Source organism: Corella eumyota, chromosome 6 (genome assembly GCF_963082875.1).
Source record: "Corella eumyota chromosome 6, kaCorEumy4.1, whole genome shotgun sequence".
NCBI classification, from domain to species: Eukaryota; Metazoa; Chordata; class Ascidiacea; order Phlebobranchia; family Corellidae; genus Corella; species Corella eumyota.
In genome coordinates, this window is record NC_137495.1 from 12,030,019 (window position 1) to 12,049,811 (window position 19,793).

Genomic DNA, 19,793 nt, shown 5'->3' on the forward strand with positions numbered 1-19,793 from the left:
CGACAAATCCAGTCTAAACGACCGAGCAAGGCGCTTGTCGCGTAAAGAATTTAAAACGAAATGCAGGAGAAAACGACGCACGTTTTTACGACCACCTAACAGCACGGGCCATGCGCTTACAACGATCGCACATTTCGCGATATTTTATGTACACGCACTTGTACCAATTTCTTATGCGACTAGTTTTGATTAAAAAAAACTCCGTTTCAAGAACGGGTAACTTACCTTATTCAAATAGAATGCCCGAACATGCCGGGCGACAAAACCAGTCTAAACGACCGAGCAAGGCGCTTGTCGCGTAAAGAATTTAAAGCGAAATGCAGGAGAAAACGACGCACGTTTTTACGACCACCTAACAGTACGAACCTTGTGCTTACAAGGCTCGCCCATTTCGCGATTCAAATTTGCAAAGTAGAGCCAGGCAACTTTATAATTAGCAACATTTGTGTTTAGTATGTAAAAAGGCGTCGACACAAGCTAACGGCGGCCTCCTGTGGCGCACAGGTCGCCGTTAATTAATTACTGCGGCGATAATTAGGGTGGCTGTGAACAGATACCCCGCTTCGAAAAACCGTCAACCTGTACACGGGGTGCGAAGCAAAGCAACTATTGAAATAAAATGAATTAGCCAATAGCGGCCGCGAACAGAATGACAGACCGCGCGAATTCGATCGGATTCCGCCATTTTTGGGCATCGCTTCTCGGCCCCTAGGGCTAAGATCAAGTGTAGTATCTGTTCTTCTCAGTTGTAATACCTGGGACGCTAGGCATCGCCTAGCTCTTTGTATTATGCGGATTTTTGAATACAGAACGCGAAACTGAAGCTTGCTTCGTCCCGTTCACGGGTTGTCCTGGTATTGCACTACCTCCAGGCTCGGCCCACGATCCTGCTGCGGCAGGATTATCTATTATTACATCACTCTATATATACATAGCTTTTGTCACATTTTCGTTGTTTTCTTAGTTAACTTTTATTACAAATTGGTTGAGTAAGCTTATTTAGCGCTTTCATATCGTCTTAGGCAAAAATAAAACTAAGATTGCATGCACCCTAAGACGACCGGCATAACTTACCCAGGCAGCAACATGTCCACATTTTTGCACCGATTTAGTCTGCGACTTGATTAAAAAAAACTCCGTTTCAAAAACGGGTAACTTACCTTATTCAAATAGAATGCCCGAACATGCCGGTCGACAAAACCAGTCTAAACGATCGAGCAAGGCGCTTGTCGCGTAAAGAATTTAAAGCGAAATGCAGGAGAAAACGACGCACGTTTTTACGACCCCCTAACAGCACAGGCCATGCGCTTACAACGATCGCACATTTCGCGATATTTTATGTACACGAACTTGTACCAAATTCTTATGCGACTAGTTTTGATTAAAAAAAACTCCGTTTCAAGAACGGGTAACTTACCTTATTCAAATAGAATGCCCGAACATGCCGGTCGACAAAACCAGTCTAAACGACCGAGCAAGGCGCTTGTCGCGTAAAGAATTTAAAGCGAAATGCAGGAGAAAACGACGCACGTTTTTACGACCACCTAACAGCACGGGCCATGCGCTTACAACGATCGCACATTTCGCGATATTTTATGTACACGCACTTGTACCAATTTCTTATGCGACTAGTTTTGATTAAAAAAAACTCCGTTTCAAGAACGGGTAACTTACCTTATTCAAATAGAATGCCCGAACATGCCGGTCGACAAAACCAGTCTAAACGACCGAGCAAGGCGCTTGTCGCGTAAAGAATTTAAAGCGAAATGCAGGAGAAAACGACGCACGTTTTTACGACCACTTAACAGCACGGGCCATGCGCTTACAACGATCGCACATTTCGCGATATTTTATGTACAGGCACTTAATCCAATTTCTTATGCGACTAGTTTTAATTAAAAAAAACTCCGTTTCAAGAACGGGTAACTTACCTTATTCAAATAGAATGCCCGAACATGCCGGTCGACAAAACCAGTCTAAACGACCGAGCAAGGCGCTTGTCGCGTAAAGAATTTAAAGCGAAACGCAGGAGAAAACGACGCACGTTTTTACGACCCCCTAACACCACGGGCCATACGCTTACAACGATCGCACATTTCGCGATATTTTATGTACACGCACTTGTACCAATTCCTATGCGACTAGTTTTGATTAAAAAAAACTCCGTTTCAAGAACGGGTAACTTACCTTATTCAAATAGAATGCCCGAACATGCCGGGCGACAAAACCTGTCTAAACGACCGAGCAAGGCGCTTGTCGCGTAAAGAATTTAAAGCGAAATGCAGGAGAAAACGACGCACGTTTTTACGATCACCTAACAGTACGAACCTTGCGCTTACAAGGCTCGCCCATTTCGCGATTCAAATTTGCAAAGTAGAGCCAGGCAACTTTATAATTAGCAACATTTGTGTTTAGTGTGTAAAAAGGCGTCGACACAAGCTAACGGCGGCCTCCTGTGGCGCACAGGTCGCCGTTAATTAATTACTGCGGCGATAATTAGGGTGGCTGTGAACAGATACCCCGCCTCGAAAAACCGTCAACCTGCACACGGGGTGCGAAGCAACTATTGGAATAAAATGAATTAGCCAATAGCGGCCGCGAACAGAATGACAGACCGCGCGAATTCGATCGGATTCCGCCATTTTTGGGCATCGCTTCTCGGCCCCTAGGGCTAAGATCAAGTGTAGTATCGCTTCTCGGCTCCTAGGACACGAAAAGAAAAAGACTATCTCTCTCTCTCTCATTTGAAGAAAACATCACGAACAGTATTGTACGCAACACCACTACTCTCGTCCACGTGGGAAGAACTTCCGGGCAAGTGAATTGCTCTGCAAAAATAACATCAAATTTCCAGGCAGGCGAACTGCTCTATACTTGCGGGATTTTGGATTTCCGGGCAAGCGAATTGCTCTAAAAACCAATTTATATAAAGGAAATCCAAACCAACACCGGAAATTCTTCTTACAACTGCCACGTGGACAAAGAAGACATACCATACCATCGTAAAAAGTGAGTGGTGTTGCTAATTTACATTGAGAGAGTTTTCTTGGGGTCGTGTTTGGCGAAGTTTTTAAAATTTTATTTTCCATTTTAAATTTTTAATTAAACGGCAAATTTAAAATCGGTTTGCGGACTGGCCGCATCAAATATTTTAAGATTCTGCATATAATCGTGGTGTTTTTATTCGATTTTGGAGTGTTGGGGCCGTGTTTGTTTTATTTTGGTGCTGGATTTGTTCCAAATTGTGCTCGTTCCGCTTGACCCATTTAATTTCGTACAGCGTGAAATTTTTCGGTAAATTTCCACTGTGACGTGGCGTCAGTGAAGCGCACATCAGTTCTCTTTTACAACGTAAAACGTGCGTCGCCTTTTTTTGCGCGGTGCTCCTTTTTGGCGGTCTTGTTTTGGTTAAAATCGGATTTGACTTTGTTTTGTGCCTGTTAATGTTTAACTGTTAAAAGTTGACGTTCTTCCAGCTTTATTTTAATTTTTACTTTTGATAATACCGGTGTTTTATTTATTTGCTCCGCACAGTTAACAGTGGTTCTGTTCCGCTTCGTTCACTCACAGTTTGGGCGTATTGGTTTTTCTTGATTGTGACGTGAGGCAAGTGAAGCGTGAATCAGCTGTTGTCGCTCTCCTTTTTTATAACAGTGCAAGCATTGTATTATTAAACGTCTACCCTAATATTTTAGATTTAATGCTTTAAAAATATTTTTATTTGTTTTTACTACAACGTTGCCTTAATATACCTTATTCAATAATATTCTGTTTTTTGTTTTGTGAAGTAAAAATTGGACCTTTGTGTATAAAGTACAAAAGACCACAAACAGTAGTTTCTTATTTTTATTGACCATTTTACACTGTTACTGTTTTTTACTATTAATATTACCTCTTGTTTGCCAACAATTACTGCCTCTATTTTATTGTATTTTTAGATATGGCCTTGCCGAAACCTGCTGGGGATGCCAACGACAGAATTACCGTCTGGTATAGTGGCGTTGGGGCGACCAGGTTTGCTTGTCCAGTGTCGAGTTGTGCTGCACCACAGACTACGTTGCAGTCCTTAAAAAGACATCTTACCAGCTGTCATGGCTGGAAGGGCTGTAACGTACCTGTGCATGCCGTTTGCAATAAATGCAAATTGACATTCACAGGGCCCACTCTTAGATCGGTGCAGCGTCACTACTCGTCGTGCGCCGCTCCACTGGCTTGCTCTCCTCAAGTCCCTATTAAACCCTTCTTATGTCCAACGTGTGCGTCCAGGTGGTTAACTGTGAAATCAGCACGTAGACATTACCATCAAGCCCATCCTGGTGCGCCATCTCTTCCTTATTCGGCTTTTGCTCATGGCAGTGCAGGGAAATCTATGCTCTGCCAGAAGCAGGCCGTCGCGGGGGGAGAAGCCATAGCCGCTGTTCGATTAACCTACGGCGGCATTAATACCAGCTATGCATGCCACTACAGCGACTGTGTAAAACACCAGAATGGGTTCGGAAGAGTGCGAGCACTTGTCCAACATCTTAAGACTGTCCATAATTACAAAAATGTCAAACTTGACGTAACATGCAACAGATGTCACTGCATGGTGGACCAGGGCACGAGTTCAATATTGAAAGCAGCACAGCATTGGAGAAGTTGTGGTAGGAATGAGGACTCTCCGGCTCCTACTCGACCTCAATGAGCCGAGGGCAGAGGGAGAATTTCAAAAATAACAAAAATTAACAAATTTTTCTCTCCTCTGTCGTCCGCACCACTTCAGCCATCTTCTTCAATGCTGTCGCCAATTGAACCCCATATCATTCTATCTCCGATCCCCATGCAGTGCTCGTTGACACCATCGTTTATGGACAGTCTTAGCCCGAATCACATGAGTTTATCCCCACCAAAATTACAGCCATTGGTTTTGCCCCCGCCATCTTCACCGGGTAAGTATCTAACACCGCCACCAAAACTAACTTATGCCCAGGTAGTGAAGTTACCGTTACTATCAAAGTCACTTCCAAATATGACTTTTTATAATACAAATTTTCCCGAAGATATGTATATGAACATCTCAAGCATATCTTCCCTAAATAATTCGGTCACATGTCAAAATTCAGTTGTAACGGTAACTTCCCTACAGGAAGCACCACTTATACCAAAACCTCTTGAAAACAACGCCCAAACCCAGATTACTCACCAGCCCATTCCATTGACATTGCCTCCTGTTGTCCAAAGTGTCTTTGGCTCCGCTGCGGAATGCTTGGCCGAGTGTGGCCCCGCGCTGAGTGACATCATTCTCAGTTGCGAGTCTTCATTCGACTTTGTTCGGTTCTGCACTGAGCTTGAGGCATGGACTCAGGCCGTCTCTGGTTCTGTAAGTCGGCGTAAACCCGCCCCCCATTACAATCGTGGCGCCAAAATCCGCTCGGTCTGTAACAGGGTGTCGGGGCGTAGACCAAAACGAAAGAATGGTCTACGCGAGGCCTTCTGGAGGGACCAGAGGGGGACCGTCAGAAAATTAACGGAGGGCAAGGGCGCTGACTTAAGATGCCGTATTGATTTAGCTATTCTGGAGGAGCGCTTCAGCTCCGATCTTAAGTCGGCGCCCGGTGAATGTAATCGACTCCCCCCCTGGATGGACGCTCAGCTGCTTAACTTGAGAGAGTCTTCGGATGCCCAGGGCTCTGACGGTGGGGCTAGTATTTCGGCGTTGGAGGTAGAGTCGGTCCTCCGAACTCTTAACACCGCTTCTGCTCCTGGGTCGGACCGCCTTTCTTATGGGTTCTGGAAGAGGCTAGATCCCAAGGGCAAGCTCTTGGCTAGACTTTTCGAGACCTGTAGAATCGCGCGCTCGGTTCCGGAGCAGTGGCGGTCCTCGAGTGTTACCCTTATTGTTAAAAATGCTGAGGGTGACCTTAAGGACGTTTCGAACTGGAGACCGATTTCTATCTGCAGAACCATTTATAAGATTTACGCCGCAGTGCTAGCTCGCCGTCTACAGCGCTGGGCTGCAAATTGTGGTGCGCTCTCGTCCGAGCAGAAGGGTTTTCGTCCAATGGAGGGGACGTTTGAACACGTATTCATGCTTGATGCTGCGCAGGCTGATTCTAAGGCTTCCAACCAGAGTTTATATACCATCTGGTTGGACCTTAAGAACGCCTTTGGCAGTATTCATCATGACTGTATTCCTGCGGTCCTTAACAGATTTGGAGCGCCTCGGTACCTGGTCGAGGTCATAACGGACATCTACTCCCGTAATGTCTGTCGCATCCGAGGATCCTCGGGCGTTACGGGTGAGATTCCAGTTGGGAGGGGAGTCCGCCAGGGCTGCCCTTTGTCCGGTCTGATATTCGACCTGGTGGCTGAGGTACTTATTCGTGGGGTCAAGTCTGTTGGCTCTGCGGGGTACAGGTTTTCGTCAGCTCCAGAAGTTAGGCCACAGATTTTGGCTTATGCTGACGATGCTTGCCTGATTTCGTCTAACCGCGATCAGGCTCAAAGTCAGCTTCAAGTCTGTGAAGAGTTTGCTCAATGGGCTGCTCTGAAGTTTAACCCCCGCAAGTGCCGAGCGATGACCTGGAAGCTTGTGGGCCGCCGGCGGGTGAGAGACCCGGATCCCTTTCTCTTATCGGGAGAGGAGATTCGGGTTCTCGAGCCATGCGAGGTTTACAAGTATTTGGGAATTCGCTCGGGTTACGGGGCGGGGTCGCGGGCTTCAGAGTGTGTCCTGGAGGATACTCTTAGCCGGGTGGAGAAGCTTTTTAGATCAAAGCTAACTCCCCACCAAAAACTTCTGGCGCTCAAGAGGTTTGTGCTTCCTCGAGTCGGGTTCACCCTAAGAATGCGCCAGTTTCCAAAAGCAAAATTGCATCGATTCGACCAGCAAGTCCGGCATTGCGTCAGGATTGCCTTTGGGTTGCCAAAGCGGGCGGCATCAGCATTTTTTTATACACCAATGGGATGCGGGGGTTTGGGTATAACATCAATCGCAACTGATGGCGACATCATGGCCACCACGCAGGCCTTTAAAATGCTGACCTCGCCCGATCCTGACGTGGCTGCCGTTGCACTTGCGCAGGTGAAATTGCTTTCTGGTAATCTGGCGCGATCTGCGGATGTGAACCTAGAGCAGTGTGCCTCTTTCCTGAGTGGGGGGCCTGTTTGCGGTAGATCTGACAAATCTGGTGCGGGCATGGGTCGCGGCTTGTTTGCATATGTTCGCAAGGCGTCGCCCAGGCTTCGCACTAGATTTCTTGTCTCCGCTGACGGCCAGCTTTGCGTTGAGGTGAACGGGTCAAAATTAACAAACAAAAATAGAAAAATACTTACTCGTTCCCTTCACCAAGCCCAGAACACCCTCTGGAAAGAGCAGTGGGCGGCCCTTCCTGATGCTGGAAAGACCGTAACCGCCCACTCAGCATACTCCCACTCGAACCACTGGGTCAAAAATCCGGCATTACTTCCGACTCATGTATACTCATTCGGCATCAAGGCTCGCCAAAACCTTCTTCCAGTTAAAAAAGTGCGAGCTCGGTTTCACAAACCACCTGAGGGAATCAAATGCTGCCGCTGCGGACGTGAGGAGGAGACCCTCCCTCATGTCCTTAACAACTGCAAACCAGTCATGCCCGCTATCCGAGAAAGGCATGACTCCATCATGAGGGAGGTACTACGCCACATACCAGCTGGGAGGTTTTCCAAGATTTCGGTGGACGCTGTCTGTGAGGAGCACGCGGCGGTCTCTGGCAGCAATCTCCGGCCCGACCTGATATTAAGGGGGAGGGGCGGAATTGTTGTCATTGACTTTGCCTGCCCTTTTGACAACGGACCCGATGCCCTTGCCGCAGCTAACGACCGGAAGCACGTCAAATATTCAAACCTTGTGCGCAACATCTCCATGGCTACCGGGCAGCCAGTCAAATTTCACTCCTTTATAATTGGGTCGCTCGGTAGTTACGCTCAGGGCAACAACTTGACCCTGAGCTCCATGGGGATTTCCGGTCGGGAGCAAGCCGAAGTTGCGAAAAATGTATGCACTTTGGCTATCAAGGGTAGCCAACAAGTCTGGCAATCTTGGTGTCGGGGCATCTCCGAGGCAATAAACAGAAATTAATCGATCCTGTTTTACGTGGCCTTGCCCTTTGAACAATTTAAACAATCAATTTTTTTTTTTTTTTTCCTTTTGCTCACCTTAACAAGGACAAGGCTACAACGCCTCGAAGAACTCAATGCGAGCAGCACCTTGCCGCACTTAACTTGTTAAACACTATGCAGATTTTTCTTTTAGTTTTTTGTTTTGTAATTTTATAACTGATCGCACTTATATCGCACTTTTTGTAATGTTTATTTCTTTTATTATATACTCGCAAAAATCCCTCAATTAAAAACCTAAATAATTTTATCACCCCCAGTAGGGGAGGCCCTTTTACGAAAATAATTATTTTTCTCAGAAAAATTATTGTTGGCAAACTTCTTTTATTGCAAATAAAACAAAGGTTCAGTAAAAAGTCTGTTCTTCTCAGTTGTAATACCTGGGACGCTAGGCATCGCCTAGCTCTTTGTATTATGCGGATTTTTGAATACAGAACGCGGAACTGAAGCTTGCTTCGTCCCGTTCACGGGTTGTCCTGGTATTGCACTACCTCCAGGCTCGGCCCACGATCCTGCTGCGGCAGGATTATCTATTATTACATCACTCTATATATACATAGCTTTTGTCACATTTTCGTTGTTTTCTTAGTTAACTTTTATTACAAATTGGTTGAGTAAGCTTATTTAGCGCTTTCATATCGTCTTAGGCAAAAATTAAACTAAGATTGCATGCACCCTAAGGCGACCGGCATAACTTACCCAGGCAGCAACATGTCCACATTTTTGCACCGATTTAGTCTGCGACTTGATTAAAAAAAACTCCGTTTCAAAAACGGGTAACTTACCTTATTCAAATAGAATGCCCGAACATGCCGGTCGACAAAACCAGTCTAAACGACCGAGCAAGGCGCTTGTCGCGTAAAGAATTTAAAGCGAAATGCAGGAGAAAACGACGCACGTTTTTACGACCACCTAACAGCACGGGCCATGCGCTTACAACGATCGCACATTTCGCGATATTTTATGTACACGCACTTGTACCAATTTCTTATGCGACTAGTTTTGATTAAAAAAAACTCCGTTTCAAGAACGGGTAACTTACCTTATTCAAATAGAATGCCCGAACATGCCGGTCGACAAAACCAGTCTAAACGACCGAGCAAGGCGCTTGTCGCGTAAAGAATTTAAAGCGAAATGCAGGAGAAAACGACGCACGTTTTTACGACCACCTAACAGCACGGGCCATGCGCTTACAACGATCGCACATTTCGCGATATTTTATGTACAGGCACTTAATCCAATTTCTTATGCGACTAGTTTTAATTAAAAAAAACTCCGTTTCAAGAACGGGTAACTTACCTTATTCAAATAGAATGCCCGAACATGCCGGTCGACAAAACCAGTCTAAACGACCGAGCAAGGCGCTTGTCGCGTAAAGAATTTAAAGCGAAATGCAGGAGAAAACGACGCACGTTTTTACGACCACCTAACAGCACGGGCCATGCGCTTACAACGATCGCACATTTCGCGATATTTTATGTACGTGCACTTGTACCAATTCTTATGCGACTAGTTTTGATTAAAAAAAACTCCGTTTCAAGAACGGGTAACTTACCTTATTCAAATAGAATGCCCGAACATGCCGCTCGACAAAACCAGTCTAAACGACCGAGCAAGACTCTTGTCGCGTAAAGAATTTAAAGCGAAATGCAGGAGAAAACGACGCACGTTTTTACGACCACCTAACAGCACGGGCCATGCGCTTACAACGATCGCACATTTCGCGATATTTTATGTACACGCACTTGTACCAATTTCTTATGCGACTTGTTTTGATTAAAAAAAAATCCGTTTCAAGAACGGGTAACTTACCTTATTCAAATAGAATGCCCGAACATGCCGGGCGACAAAACCAGTCTAAACGACCGAGCAAGGCGCTTGTCCCGTAAAGAATTTAAAGCGAAATGCAGGAGAAAACGACGCACGTTTTTACGACCACCTAACAGCACAGGCCATGCGCTTACAACGATCGCCCATTTCGCGATATTTTATGTACACGCACTTGTACCAATTTCTTATGCGACTTGTTTTGATTAAAAAAAACTCCGTTTCAAGAACGGGTAACTTACCTTATTCAAATAGAATGCCCGATTATGCCGGCCGACAAAACCAGTCTAAACGACCGAGCAAGGCGCTTGTCGCGTAAAGAATTTAAAGCGAAATGCAGGAGAAAACGACGCACGTTTTTACGACCACCTAACAGCACAGGCCATGCGCTTACAACGATCGCACATTTCGCGATATTTTATGTACAGGCACTTAATCCAATTTCTTATGCGACTAGTTTTAATTAAAAAAAACTCCTTATTTTATTTTATTTGCATTAATTAAAATTAACACAAACAAAAAATATTGCGAGTACACAAAAAAAAATAACGATTCTGTTTAAAAAGGTAAGTTTTCATTAATTTTGTATATTAGTGGTAATTAAAGTTTTGATTGATATAAATACATTTATTAAAACTACAATTAAATTACGAAAAAAATTAGTTTAGAAAAGAAAAAAAAAACATTTATTTATTTTTAAGGATTTTTGAAAATTAATTTGTTTCTGTTGTCATTAAAGCTAGTTTGAAGAGCTGTTTAAGGAAAATTATGTGTATACAAAAATATACAACAATATTACGGTTTAAAACATACAATTACATTTAGTAAAAAAAGGACAAATTACAACGATAAATTAGTAAATATTTACAATTTTAAATGGTTAATATGTACATCTAAATTATAAAGCAATTGAAAAGTATATATTCTTTAAGGAAGTTATGTTTATATAGAAGAAATACAGTACAAAATTATAGTTTATAAATATACAAAAAATTATTTATTTGAGGATAATTTAATTATTTTGCCGCTAGTAGTGTACGAAACTTTATGTTGCCATGGCAAATAGCACATGTTTAAAAAAAATTGTTTTTGGTTAAAAATTTGGTCAATTTTGAGTTTAAGAACTGGTTTTCATGTACTAAATATATTACTTAATGTTTATTAGTTGTACTGTTATAATTATTGGTGTATTTTAGCAGTTTTAATAGATTGATTTGATAAATTTTAAATAATAATGTTATTTTAAATTTATTTAGTTGAAATTGGATTTTTTAAATTGTTTTACTTGGGGTTATAGAAAGGTATTATTGCTTATTAACAGTGATGACATGTTTTGGATTATATTTGGGTAGTTATTATGTATAAATTAAAAATTAATCTGTTTTAAGTGTTAAAATTTATTTTTGCAATTATTTTTAGGTCAGAGTAATTTCTTAGGTAACTGCTGAGTTATGTTCAAATGATGTTATGCATTCCGTGATGATGTGGGAATATAAGCTTTGATTTTTGCTGTTTTCAAGGGTGAGTTGGGAGTATAAAGTTTTTTTAATAGAGGATAGAATAGTTGGTATAGAAAAGTTTAATTTTTCATGGCAAATTTGGTTTCTTTGTTTCCAGATTTTTTGATGTAAAATTGAAATAAGAAGAATATAGTGATCAAGATATAAGGGTGAGATTGAAGATGGTGGAACTAAATTTAAATGGTCGGAATTATCAAAAATATTGTGATCTTGGCCAGATAGAAAGGTAAATATGTTATTAGTTAAAGTAAGTAAAGGTTGGATTTGTTTACAAGCATGAAAAGTGTGAAGAGAAGTTTCGTACGCGGCTTTGTTGCAAAACAGGCAATGTGAGTTGTTGTCTAAATTAAAATGCATGTATGTAGATTTGAGTGGTAATATGTTATGTATAAGCTTAAAGTTAAATGTTTTGGTGCTGTTTGTTAAAATTTTACTGTGTATATTTGACCATGGAATTGTAGATTTGGTTGTGGGTGTTATAATTGTTTTATATAGTTTGTTTATGTTTCCTGATAGCAGTTGTTTTGAAGTTATGTTGTATTTGTTTATAATTGTGATGTAATGTAAATAGTTTTTGTTTGTGTTGTCAATATGTGGTATTGTGTTAAGTGGTAAGATGTTGTGTAGTTTGGAAAGTGTGTGTCCTATGTGATATTCTATGAGAGTGTCCTGTATGGTTGGTGGGCTTGCATTTAATCTGTATTTGGTGTGTGAAAAAAGTGGTCTTATGTAAAAAAAGGTCTGCGTATGTTTGTATGTCTGGAAATGAATAGCCTCCGAATGCCTGTGGTAGTGTCAGTGTTTTATATGTGATATTTGTGTGTGTTTTTCCTAGTGCATATGTAAGAAATGTGTTGTTTATTTTTGATATGATATGTTGTGGTATAGGGTATGTGCTGGCCATTGCTCGAATGTGGGGCAGTAGTTTTGTTTTTGTTATATGTTGTGTTCCATGATTTGTGAATTTGTGTAGGTATGCCTATTGGTATGTTAAGTGGTGAAATGTGTGTGTAATTAGGGTTTATGTTTTGTGGTATATTCTGTGTTTTAATATTGCGGTTAGTAATTAATGTATTTGTTTTGTTGTGATTGAGTGTAAGTCCAGATGCATGTTCGAATAATTGTAGTGTTTTAAAAGCTGAGTGTATTGATTGAGGTGTGGACAGTGTGAGGGTTATGTCATCTGCATATGAAATTGTTTTGATAATATTTTGTCCTGTTATGTGTATTCCTTTAATTGTGTTATCTGCGTCTATTTGTTGTATAAGTGGTTCAATTGAAAGTGTGAATAGGTGTAAGCTTAGTGAGTCTCCTTGTCGAATTCCTTTTTTGATGTGTACTGGTGGAGTGATATGTTTGTTAATGAGAATGTGTGATGTGGCGTCTGTATTGAGTGATTTAATAATGTTAATGAATGTGATTGGAAAGTTAAATTTGGCAAGTGTGTCTAGTAGGTATGTGTGGCTTATTGAATCAAATGCTTTTTTAAAATCTAGTGATATGATATGGTATTGTTTATGTCGTGTTGTGGATAAATTGTATATGTCCCTCAGCAACAAGCTTGCGCCTGCTGCTGATTTGTTTTGTTGTGCAAATTGTGTGTGTGATAGTAAGGTGTTAGTGATATTTTTCAGTCTGTTGGCCAAAATGCGAGTGAAAATTTTGATGTCAGTGTTTAGTAATGATATTGGTCTATAGTTTTCTAAAAGTGATTTTGATTTGTGTTTGTGTATTAATGTTATAGTGCCTGTTTTAAATTGTTGCGGTATGGTGCCTGTTGTTAAAAAATTGTTATATAGTTTGAGTAATGTATTTTGAAGTGTGTCTGAGTGTGTTTTGTAGAGTTCGTATGATAGTCCGTCAGGCCCAGGTGTCTTTTGTGGTGAAAGTGATTTTATTGTGTTTAATAGTTCTGTTTTTGTAATGGGTGTTGTTAATGAGATTTGTTGTTTTGTGGTTAGTTGTGGTAATGTATTTGAGTGAAAAATGTGATTTGTGTCAGTGTATGTGTTGTTGTATAAGTTAGTGTAATATTGTTGTGTTATATTGATCAATTGTTTTGTTGTAGAATATGGTAAGAAGTATTTGTTATAAAGTTCTGGTATTTGTGTTTGAGTAATGTGGGTTTTAATTTGTTTGTAAATGTATTTATCAGGTGCATGTTTGTATTGGTTATTTAAAATGGTATTGAATATTTTTTGTTTTGTATGTTGTTTAATCTTTTTAGCCAAATTATTTTTTGATGTTTGATATGTTTTGTAATGTTGTGGTGTTGGGTTATGTTGTAAGTTTTCTTTTGCTGTGTTCATGTTATTGGTAAGTGTTTGTATGTTGTCAGTCTGTCTGTTTTTGATCAAAATTGAATGTTTTATGTTTAGGTGTTTGATATGTCTTTTAATATTATTCCAGTTTGTGTTTATGTTTTGTGTTGTGTTGTTCCAATGTGGTAATTTATGTGCTAGTGTGTGTGAAAAGTCTGCATCGTGATAAGTGTTTGTGTTGTTTTTCCAAAATCCTTTTCCTTTTTTAATGATGTGTGTATTTGTGAGTGTAAATGTAAGTGTGACAATGTCATGGTCTGAAAGTGGAAATGGCTGTATTTTATGTTCAAGTGGTGTTATTTCTGGTGTAATGTATATTCTATCTAGTCTGGACTGCATGTTGTGTCCGGTGTATGTATATTGTTGTTTGTGAGGATGTAGTTTTCTAAATGAGTCATAAAGTCCGAAAAGTTGTTGAAATGTTTGTATTGATTTATTTTGTGTGTTATGTGTTAATGGAGGTGTTCTGTCAGTTTGTGTGTTTTCGATGTTATTATAGTCACCCGCCATTATGGTTGGGTAAGGTGATGAGGTGAGGTGTAGTATTGAGTTGAAAAATTTTATGTTATCAGTTGAATTTTGGTGTGATGAAACTGGTGCGTATATGTTTATTATATGAATTGTATGTGTATGTGTGTTAATATCTAATGAAATTGTCCGTCCGTCTGTTGTGTAGTGTATGTTTGATGGTGTGATAGTTTTAGTGTTAAAAAGTATTGCAACTCCACCGCGTGCGTTTGAAAAGCAACTGGAAGAGTTGAAGAAAGATGGGCCATTTTTCCATTCGGATGCCCATATCGATTCTAATTGGGGTAGGGAATGGGTTTCTTGAAGCAGTATAATTGTACTTAAGGAGTTTGCTAAGTTATTAAATAAAGTTTGTCGTTTTATCATATTGCCAAGTCCGTTGCAATTGAGAGTTGTTATAGTTAAATATGACACCATTATTAAACAAATATTTTACAGGAAAAATTAGAAAAAGTAAATAAATTTGATTGTTAATTAGTTTTGATAGTTTGTTTAAAGGTTTGTATTATTTGTTTCTGAAAGATTGTATATTATTTTACCTGCGGACGGGTAAGTATAGTTTATATCTTCTGAATTTTCCATCGATGTTTCCAATGGATATACTTCTTCTTCATCGGAGGTGTTTATGACATATGGGATTGATTTGTGGGTGATGTGGGCTGGTGTCTGTTGTCTACTGCTGGGTTTATTTTGGATTGAAGTGTTTCTTTGTGGCGTGTATGTTTCATTTTGATTTTTTATTATTGGCCGTGGCGGGGAAAATATGCTAGGTTTCTTCTCTTGATGGTCCTTCGGGGTTTCGGTTTCATTATCTTTGTTTGTTTGTGGCGAATTTTGTTGCTGTTCTTTTGGTATGTTTTTTTTGTTTTTTCTTGTTGTTTATCCGGTTCGTTTATGTTTTTTGCTTGTTGTCCGGGATGGTAAACAGGAAAATAATAGTTTCCGTATATTAATTGTTTGGGTACTGTTACTTGACGAATGTTTTCTTCCTTTACAAAGTAATATCGTTTTCCGTTTTTTACTCCAAATTTGTCTTTAATATGAATTGATCTTGTAACTTCAAGCTGAAGTTGTTTTATTTTTTCAATGATAATATTGTCAGGAAATTTGGAGGGTACGTTTGAAAAAATAATTGGGATGTCTTCTTCCACCCATTTTCTAGTATATACTAGATCTTTCCATTTTTTATTTAAATATTGATCTTTTAGAATTTCTACAATTTCTTTTGTTTTTTCTACTGAACTCATGGTTATTACGCATAAGCCAGAGAATTTGCAGAATATTGATTCATAATCTGATGGCACAAATTTAAGATTTTTCAAAAGGCGGCCAAAAGCGTCTTCTCTGGTAATTCTAGGCGAAAAACGCAACATGACGTCACATTCATGTATTTTCAAATCTATGTTTCTAGGTTTGATGGTTTTGCCTGTAACTACTTTGGCAAAAGAAGGCTGTCCAGTCACGTGACTTGGAAGGTCACGCGCCGCATCGCTGTTTCTTTGCCATTTTTGGTTTGTCGTGTTGGAGAGCACATCTTGTGTAGTTGGGTTGCTGTTACTGTTTTTCTTATGTTCTACCAATGTAAAACTTTCGTCTTCATTGTTTGTGCGCTTTGGCGAGGTCGTTTGAGCAGTAGGTGATATTTTTCTTTTATTATGTATATTTGTTTCCATAGCCGAATTTTTCATTTTGATTGGTATAGTTATTTTGGGCGTTAAAAAAGGCCTTATCAAAAAAAAATAACTACACCAATCTCTACTAAACTGTCTTGTACTTTGCTGTCCCAACCCTAAAGGGCGACGTTTACTAATTGTAATACTAGTTTCTTGCTGGTATGAAGCATAAGTCACCAAGAACGGGTAACTTACCTTATTCAAATAGAATGCCCGAACATGCCGGTCGACAAAACCAGTCTAAACGATCGAGCAAGGCGCTTGTCGCGTAAAGAATTTAAAGCGAAATGCAGGAGAAAACGACGCACGTTTTTACGACCCCCTAACAGCACAGGCCATGCGCTTACAACGATCGCACATTTCGCGATATTTTATGTACACGAACTTGTACCAAATTCTTATGCGACTAGTTTTGATTAAAAAAAACTCCGTTTCAAGAACGGGTAACTTACCTTATTCAAATAGAATGCCCGAACATGCCGGTCGACAAAACCAGTCTAAACGACCGAGCAAGGCGCTTGTCGCGTAAAGAATTTAAAGCGAAATGCAGGAGAAAACGACGCACGTTTTTACGACCACCTAACAGCACGGGCCATGCGCTTACAACGATCGCACATTTCGCGATATTTTATGTACACGCACTTGTACCAATTTCTTATGCGACTAGTTTTGATTAAAAAAAACTCCGTTTCAAGAACGGGTAACTTACCTTATTCAAATAGAATGCCCGAACATGCCGGTCGACAAAACCAGTCTAAACGACCGAGCAAGGCGCTTGTCGCGTAAAGAATTTAAAGCGAAATGCAGGAGAAAACGACGCACGTTTTTACGACCACCTAACAGCACGGGCCATGCGCTTACAACGATCGCACATTTCGCGATATTTTATGTACGTGCACTTGTACCAATTCTTATGCGACTAGTTTTGATTAAAAAAAACTTCGTTTCAAGAACGGGTAACTTACCTTATTCAAATAGAATGCCCGAACATGCCGCTCGACAAATCCAGTCTAAACGACCGAGCAAGGCGTTTGTCGCGTAAAGAATTTAAAACGAAATGCAGGAGAAAACGACGCACGTTTTTACGACCACCTAACAGCACGGGCCATGCGCTTACAACGATCGCACATTTCGCGATATTTTATGTACACGCACTTGTACCAATTTCTTATGCGACTAGTTTTGATTAAAAAAAACTCCGTTTCAAGAACGGGTAACTTACCTTATTCAAATAGAATGCCCGAACATGCCGGGCGACAAAACCAGTCTAAACGACCGAGCAAGGCGCTTGTCGCGTAAAGAATTTAAAGCGAAATGCAGGAGAAAACGACGCACGTTTTTACGACCACCTAACAGTACGAACCTTGTGCTTACAAGGCTCGCCCATTTCGCGATTCAAATTTGCAAAGTAGAGCCAGGCAACTTTATAATTAGCAACATTTGTGTTTAGTATGTAAAAAGGCGTCGACACAAGCTAACGGCGGCCTCCTGTGGCGCACAGGTCGCCGTTAATTAATTACTGCGGCGATAATTAGGGTGGCTGTGAACAGATACCCCGCTTCGAAAAACCGTCAACCTGTACACGGGGTGCGAAGCAACTATTGGAATAAAATGAATTAGCCAATAGCGGCCGCGAACAGAATGACAGACCGCGCGAATTCGATCGGATTCCGCCATTTTTGGGCATCGCTTCTCGGCCCCTAGGGCTAAGATCAAGTGTAGTATCTGTTCTTCTCAGTTGTAATACCTGGGACGCTAGGCATCGCCTAGCTCTTTGTATTATGCGGATTTTTGAATACAGAACGCGAAACTGAAGCTTGCTTCGTCCCGTTCACGGGTTGTCCTGGTATTGCACTACCTCCAGGCTCGGCCCACGATCCTGCTGCGGCAGGATTATCTATTATTACATCACTCTATATATACATAGCTTTTGTCACATTTTCGTTGTTTTCTTAGTTAACTTTTATTACAAATTGGTTGAGTAAGCTTATTTAGCGCTTTCATATCGTCTTAGGCAAAAATAAAACTAAGATTGCATGCACCCTAAGACGACCGGCATAACTTACCCAGGCAGCAACATGTCCACATTTTTGCACCGATTTAGTCTGCGACTTGATTAAAAAAAACTCCGTTTCAAAAACGGGTAACTTACCTTATTCAAATAGAATGCCCGAACATGCCGGTCGACAAAACCAGTCTAAACGATCGAGCAAGGCGCTTGTCGCGTAAAGAATTTAAAGCGAAATGCAGGAGAAAACGACGCACGTTTTTACGACCCCCTAACAGCACAGGCCATGCGCTTACAACGATCGCACATTTCGCGATATTTTATGTACACGAACTTGTACCAAATTCTTATGCGACTAGTTTTGATTAAAAAAAACTCCGTTTCAAGAACGGGTAACTTACCTTATTCAAATAGAATGCCCGAACATGCCGGTCGACAAAACCAGTCTAAACGACCGAGCAAGGCGCTTGTCGCGTAAAGAATTTAAAGCGAAATGCAGGAGAAAACGACGCACGTTTTTACGACCACCTAACAGCACGGGCCATGCGCTTACAACGATCGCACATTTCGCGATATTTTATGTACACGCACTTGTACCAATTTCTTATGCGACTAGTTTTGATTAAAAAAAACTCCGTTTCAAGAACGGGTAACTTACCTTATTCAAATAGAATGCCCGAACATGCCGGTCGACAAAACCAGTCTAAACGACCGAGCAAGGCGCTTGTCGCGTAAAGAATTTAAAGCGAAATGCAGGAGAAAACGACGCACGTTTTTACGACCACTTAACAGCACGGGCCATGCGCTTACAACGATCGCACATTTCGCGATATTTTATGTACAGGCACTTAATCCAATTTCTTATGCGACTAGTTTTAATTAAAAAAAACTCCGTTTCAAGAACGGGTAACTTACCTTATTCAAATAGAATGCCCGAACATGCCGGTCGACAAAACCAGTCTAAACGACCGAGCAAGGCGCTTGTCGCGTAAAGAATTTAAAGCGAAACGCAGGAGAAAACGACGCACGTTTTTACGACCCCCTAACACCACGGGCCATACGCTTACAACGATCGCACATTTCGCGATATTTTATGTACACGCACTTGTACCAATTCCTATGCGACTAGTTTTGATTAAAAAAAACTCCGTTTCAAGAACGGGTAACTTACCTTATTCAAATAGAATGCCCGAACATGCCGGGCGACAAAACCTGTCTAAACGACCGAGCAAGGCGCTTGTCGCGTAAAGAATTTAAAGCGAAATGCAGGAGAAAACGACGCACGTTTTTACGATCACCTAACAGTACGAACCTTGCGCTTACAAGGCTCGCCCATTTCGCGATTCAAATTTGCAAAGTAGAGCCAGGCAACTTTATAATTAGCAACATTTGTGTTTAGTGTGTAAAAAGGCGTCGACACAAGCTAACGGCGGCCTCCTGTGGCGCACAGGTCGCCGTTAATTAATTACTGCGGCGATAATTAGGGTGGCTGTGAACAGATACCCCGCCTCGAAAAACCGTCAACCTGCACACGGGGTGCGAAGCAACTATTGGAATAAAATGAATTAGCCAATAGCGGCCGCGAACAGAATGACAGACCGCGCGAATTCGATCGGATTCCGCCATTTTTGGGCATCGCTTCTCGGCCCCTAGGACACGAAAAGAAAAAGACTATCTCTCTCTCTCTCATTTGAAGAAAACATCACGAACAGTATTGTACGCAACACCACTACTCTCGTCCACGTGGGAAGAACTTCCGGGCAAGTGAATTGCTCTGCAA

At 41.1% G+C, this 19,793-nt stretch overlaps 3 non-coding genes across 3 annotated transcripts; all 3 read left to right on the plus strand.

The window, feature by feature from the left end:
* The first annotated feature begins 693 nt into the window (after window positions 1-693).
* On the plus strand, window positions 694-888 carry LOC145757216 (U2 spliceosomal RNA). Its single transcript, XR_014285272.1, has one exon. It is a non-coding gene; the product is annotated as a U2 spliceosomal RNA (small nuclear RNA).
* A 7,565-nt stretch (window positions 889-8,453) lies between these two features.
* On the plus strand, window positions 8,454-8,649 carry LOC145757251 (U2 spliceosomal RNA). The gene has a single exon (XR_014285304.1). It is a non-coding gene; the product is annotated as a U2 spliceosomal RNA (small nuclear RNA).
* A 9,041-nt stretch (window positions 8,650-17,690) lies between these two features.
* LOC145757217 (U2 spliceosomal RNA) lies at window positions 17,691-17,885 on the plus strand. Its single transcript, XR_014285273.1, has one exon. It is a non-coding gene; the product is annotated as a U2 spliceosomal RNA (small nuclear RNA).
* Window positions 17,886-19,793: the final 1,908 nt, after the last annotated feature.